Source organism: Theropithecus gelada, chromosome X (assembly GCF_003255815.1).
Source record: "Theropithecus gelada isolate Dixy chromosome X, Tgel_1.0, whole genome shotgun sequence".
Classification (NCBI taxonomy): Eukaryota; Metazoa; Chordata; class Mammalia; order Primates; family Cercopithecidae; genus Theropithecus; species Theropithecus gelada.
In genome coordinates this window covers 110952094-110958574 of record NC_037689.1, presented here as the reverse complement: position 1 = coordinate 110958574, position 6481 = coordinate 110952094, and positions in this window count along the sequence as shown.

Sequence of the window (6481 nt, the reverse complement as noted above, 5' to 3'; positions counted from 1 at the left end):
AAGTGATCCACCCACCTCGGCCTCCCAAAGTGCTGGAATTACAGGTGTGAGCCACCACACCTGGCCATCTGAACAAATTTTAAAAAGATCCATTGATCTGTTTTCTACGAGAAACACACCACACCTGTAAAGACACACATAGACTGAAAATAAAGGAATGGAAAAAGATATTCCATGCCAATGAAAACCAAAAAAAAAGAGTAAGAATAGCTATGCTTATATCAGACAAAATAGATTTCAAGACAAAAACTATAAGAGGAAACAAAGAAGGTCAGTATATAATAATAAAGGTGTCAATTAAACAAGAGGATACAACAATTATAAATATATATATACCCAACACTGGAGCACCCAGATATATAAAGCAAATATTATTGGAGTTAAAGAGAGAGATGGGCTACAATACAACAATAGCTGGAGACTTCAACACCCCACTTTCAGCATTGGACAGCTCTCCCAGACATAAAATAAACAAGGAAACATCAAACTTAATGTGCACTACATACCTAATTGATCTAATACATTTTTACAGAACATTACATCCAATGACTGCAGATACATATTCTTTTTCTCAGCACATGGATCATTCTAAAGGATAGACTACGTGTTAGGTCACAAAGCAAGTCAAAACATTCAAAACTATTGAAATAGTATCAAGCATCTTCTCTAACCACAATGGAATAAAACTAGAAATAAATAATAAGAGGAATTTGGGAAACTATGCAAATATATGAAAATTAAACAACATGCTCCTGAATGACTAGTGGGTCAATGAAGAAATGAAGAAAACTGAAAAATGTATTAAAGCAAATAACAATGGAAACATAACATACCAAAACCTAGGGGATACAGTGAAAGCAGTACTAAGTGGGAAGTTTATAGCAGTGACTACATCAAAAAGAGGAAAACTGTCAAATAAAAAAGTTGGTGATGCATCTTAAAGAACTAGAAAAGGAAGAGCAAACCAAACCCAAAATTAGTATAAAAGAAGATGTAATAAAGATCAGAGCAGGAAAAAGAAGTAAAAATGAAATGAAGAAAATACAAAATATCAATGAAAAAAAGCTTGTTTTTTGAAAAGTTAAACAAAATTGACAAACCTTTATATAGACTGAGAAAAAACAGAGAAGATTCAAATAAATAAAATCAGAGATGGAAAAGGAAACATTACAGCTGATGCTGCATAAATTCAAAGGATTTTTAGTGGCTACCATGAGCAAATAGATGCCAATAAATTGGAAATTCTGGAAGAAATTGACAAATTCCTAGACACATACAACCTAGCAAGATTGAACCATAAAGAAATCCAAAACCTGAACAGTCCAATAACAAGTAATGAAATTGAAGGCATAATAAAAAGTCTCCCAATAAAGAAAAACCTGGGACTCAATGGCTTCACTGCAGAATTCTAACATTTAAAGGATTAATACCAATCCTATTCATATTCAGAAAAAAAAAAAAAAAGGGAATCCTTCCAAACTCTATGAGGCCAGTTTTGATACCAAAACCAGAAAAAGATACATCAACAAAAGGAAAACTACAGACCAATATCTCTGATAAATATTGATGCAAAAATCCTCAACAAAATATTAGCAAACCAAATTCAACAACACATTAAAAAGTTCATTCACATGACCAAATGAGATTTATCTCTAGGATGCAAGGATGATTCAAATGTGCAAATCAATCAGTGTGATACATCATGTCAATAGAATGAAGGATAAAAACTATGTGATCATTTCAATTGATGCTGAAGAACATTTGATAAAATTTGATAAAAACCTTCAAAAAATTGGATATAGAAGGAACATACCTCAATATAATAAAATCCATGCATGACAGACATACAGCTAGTATCATACTAAGTGGGGAAAACTGAAAGCCTTTCATTTTTTTAAAAAAATATATTTTATTTTATTTTAAGTTCTGGGATACATGTGCAGGATGTACAGGTTTGTTACCTAGGTAAACGTGTGCCAAGGTGGTTTGCTGCACCTGTCAACTCATCACCTAAGTATTGAGCCCACATGCATTAGTTAATTATCCTGATGCTCTCCTTCCATCTGTCCCACTTATAAGTCAGAACATGCAGTGTTTTGTTTTCTGTTCCTCTGTTAGTTTGCTGAGGGTAATGGCTTCTAGCTCCATCCATGTCCCTGCAAAAGACATAATCTCATTCCTTTTCATGGCTGCATAGTATTCCATAGTGTATATGTACCACATTTCTTTATCTAGTCTATCATTGATGGGCATTTGAGTTGATTCCATGTCTTTGCTATTGTGAATAGTGCTGCAATGAACATACATATCCATGTATCTTTATAATAGAATTATTTATATTCCTTTAGGTATATACCCAGTAATGGGATTGCTGGGTCAAATGGTATTTCTGGTTCTAGGTTGAAAGCCTTTTCTCTAAGTACTAGAACATGATGAGGAATCCCACTTTCATCACTGTTATTCATCATAGTACTGTAAGTCCTAGTTAGAGCAATCAGACAAGAGAAAGATATAAAAGGCATCCAAATTGGAAAGGAAAAAGTCAAATTGTCCTTGTTTTCTGATGTTATGTTCTTATATTTGGAAAAACCCTAAAGGCTCCATACACACAAAAAAACTACTAGATCTGATAAACAAATTCAGTAAAGTTACAGGATACAAAATCAGCATACAAAAACCAGTAGTATTTTTCATGCCAACAAAGAACGAACTTAAAAGAAATAAAAAAGAATTCCCATTTACATTAACCACAGATAAAATTAAATACCCAGGAATTAACGACAAAAGTGAAAAATCTCTATAACAAAAACTATAAAACACTGATGAAAGAAATTAAAGGGGACGCCAAAAAATAGAAAGATAGTACATATTCATGGATTGGAAGAACCAATATTGTTATCAAATCCACACTATTTAAAGCAATCTAAAAATTCAATGCAACCCCTGACAAAATACCAATGACATTCCTCATAGAAATAGAAAATTAATCATAAAACTTATATGGAACCCAGAATAGCCAAAGCTATCCTGAACAAAATGGATCAAACTGGAGAAATCACATTTCCTCACTTCAAATTATATTACAGAGCTATAGTAATCAAAACAGCATGGTGTGTCATAAAAACAGACACATAGACCAATGGAACAGAATAGAAAACCCACAAACAAATCCACGCACCTACAGTGAACTCATTTTTAAAAGATATGCCAAGAGCATACACTGGGAAATAGAGAGTCTCTTCAATAAATGGTGTTATAAAAACTGGATATCCACATGCAGAAGAATGAATCTTGACCCCTTTCTCCTGCCATATATAAAAATGAAATCAAAATGGATTGAAGACTTAAATCTAAGACCTCAAATCATGAAACTACTACAAGAAAACATTAGGGAAAATCTCCAGGACATTGGTCTAGACAAAAATTTCTTGCACAATAACCCACAAGTACAGAAAACCAAAGACAAAATGGACAAATGTGACCACATTAAGTTAAAAAGCTTCTGCACAGCAAAGGTTACAATCAGCAGTGAAGCAACAACCCACAGAATGGGAGAAAATATTTGTAAATTACCCATCTGACAAGGAGTTCATAAGCAGAATATATAAGGAGCTCAGACAACTCTACACAAAAAAGCCTAACAATCTGATAAAGAAACAGGCAGAAGTTTTGAAGAGACATTGCTCAAAAGAAAACATACAAATGGGGCCGGGCATGATGCCTCACGCCTGTAATCCCAGCAGTTTGGGCTGAGGCGGGCAGATCACTTGAGGTCAGGAGTTCGAGACCAGCCTGACCAACATGGTAAAACCCTGCCTCTACTAAAAATAAAAAATTAAAAAATTAGCCAGGCATGGTGGTGCATGCCTGTAATCCCAGCTACTTGGGAGGGTGAGGCAGGAGAATCGCTTAAACCCAGGAGGTGGATGTTGCATGAGCCGAGATTACAACATTGCACTCTAGCCTGGGCAACAAGAACAAAGCTTCATCTAAAAAAAAAAAAAAAAAAAAAACCTTCTTCTTACCTGTGGAAAACACTGCTAATTACTTTGTTAACAAGGTGGTTCAGGTCTAAAATAAAATTAGTAACACAGACTGGGTGTGGTGGCTCATGCCTGTAATACCAGTACTTTGGGAGGCCAAGGCAGGAGGATCATTAGAGGCCAGGAGTTTGAGATCAGCCTGGCCAACATGGCAAAACCTGGTCTCTACTAAAAATACAAAAATTAGTTGGGCATGGTGGCATGTGCCTGTAATCCCAGCTACTCAGGAGGCTGAGGCAGGAGAATCTCTTGAACATGGGAGGCAGAGATTTCAGTGAACCAAGATCACACCACTGCACTCCAACCTGGGCAGCAGTGTGAGCAGGACTCTGTTTAAAAAAAAAAAAGAAAAGAAAGAAAGAAAGAAAACGAAAACATACAAATGGTAAACAGGCATATGAAAAGATGATCATCAGGTAAATGCAAATCAAAACTATAATGAGGTATCATCTCACCCCAGTTAAAATGGCTTATATCCAAAAGATAAGCAATAACAAATGCCAGTAAGGATGTGGAGAAAAGGGAACCCTTGTACACTGTTGGTGGGAATGTAAATTAGTGCAACCACTATGGAGAACATTTTGGAGCTTCCTCAAAAAATAAAAATTGGCAATTGGCCAGGCGTGATGGCTCATGCCTGTAATCCTAGCACTTTGGGAGCCAGGCCCAGGCCGGTGGATCACTTGAGCCCAGGAGTTCGAGATCAGCCTAACCAACATGGCAAAACTCCACCTCTACCAAAAAGTACAAAAATTAGCCAGGTGTGGTGGTGCACGCCAGTAGTTCCAGCAACTTGGGACGGTGAGGTGGGAGGATCACTTGAGCTTGGGTGGCAGAGGTTACAGTGAGCTGAGATCATGCCACGGCACTCCAGCCTAGGTGACAGAGCAAGACCCTGTCCCTGCCCCACCCAAATAAATAAATGAATGAAAATTGACCTACCATATGATCCAGCCATCTAACTGCTGGGTATATACCCAAAAGAAAGGAAATCAGTATATCAAAGAGATATCTGGACTCCTATGTCTGTTGCAGCACTGTTCACAATAGCTGAGATTTGGAAGCAACCTGCCCATCAACACATGAATGGATAATGAAAATGCGGTACTTATACACAGTGGTGTACTACTTATCCATAAAATGGAATGAGATCTTGTCATTTGCAAGAACATGAAATTGGAGGTCATTAAGTTAAGTGAAATAAGTCAGGCACAGGAAGACAAGCATCGCATGTTCTCCCTAATTCATAGAATGTAAAACTCAAAACAATTGAACACATGGAGACAGAGAGTAGAAGGATGGTTGCCAGAGGCCGGAAAGGGTAGTGAGCGCCAGAAAGGGTGAATGTTGGGATGGTTAATGCAAACGAAAAATACAAAGAATGAATAATACCTAGCATTTGATAACATCACAGGGTGATTATAGTCAAAATAATTTAACTGTACATTTAAAAATAACTAAAAGAGGCCGGGTGTGGTGGCTAAAGTCTAATTCCAGCACTTTGTGAGGCCGAGGCAGGTGGATCACGAGGTCAGGTGTTCAAGACCGGTGTGGCCAATATAGTGAGACCCCTTCTCTACTAAAAACAATTTTAAAAAATTAGTCGGGTGTGGTGGTGGGCACCTATAATCCCAGCTACTTGGGAGGCTGAGGCAGGAGAATCGCTTGAACCCAGGAGGCGGAGGTTGCAGTGAGCGGAGATCACGCCACTGCACTCCAGTCTGGGTGGCAGTGGGAGACTCTGTCTCAAAAAAATAATAATAAAATAAATAATAAATAAATAAATAAAAATAAAAGATTTAATTGGATTCTTTATAACACAAAGGATAAACGCTTGAGGGGATGGATACCCCATTTTGCGTGATGTGATTATTATGCATTGCATGCCTGTATCAAAGCGTCTTATGTAACTCATAAATAAATATACCTACTATGTACCCACAAAAATTTAAAATTTAAAAAAATGATGTTAACTGTAGGTTTTCTGTAGATGTTTTTCATCAAGTTGAGGAAGTCCCCCTCTATTCCTAGTTTGCTGAGAATTTTTATCACGAATGAGTGTTGGATTTACTGAAATGCTTTTTCTGCATCTACTGATAGAATCATATGACATGTTCTCTGGCCTGTTGATGTGATGGATTACATTAACTGATTTTCAAATGTTGGACCATCCTTGCATACTTGGGATAAATCCCTCTTGGTCACAGTATATAATTATTTTATACATTGTTGTATCCAATATGATAGTATTTTGTTGAGGATTTTTGCATCTGCGTTCATGAGAGATACTGTTATGTGGTTTTTCTTTCTTGTAATAACTTCGTTCAGTTTTAGTATTAGGGTAATGTTGGCCTCATGGAGTGAATTAGGAAATATTTCCTCTGCTTCTATCTTCTGGAAGAGATTTCTACTCTAATCTTTATAATTACTTGTTTTCT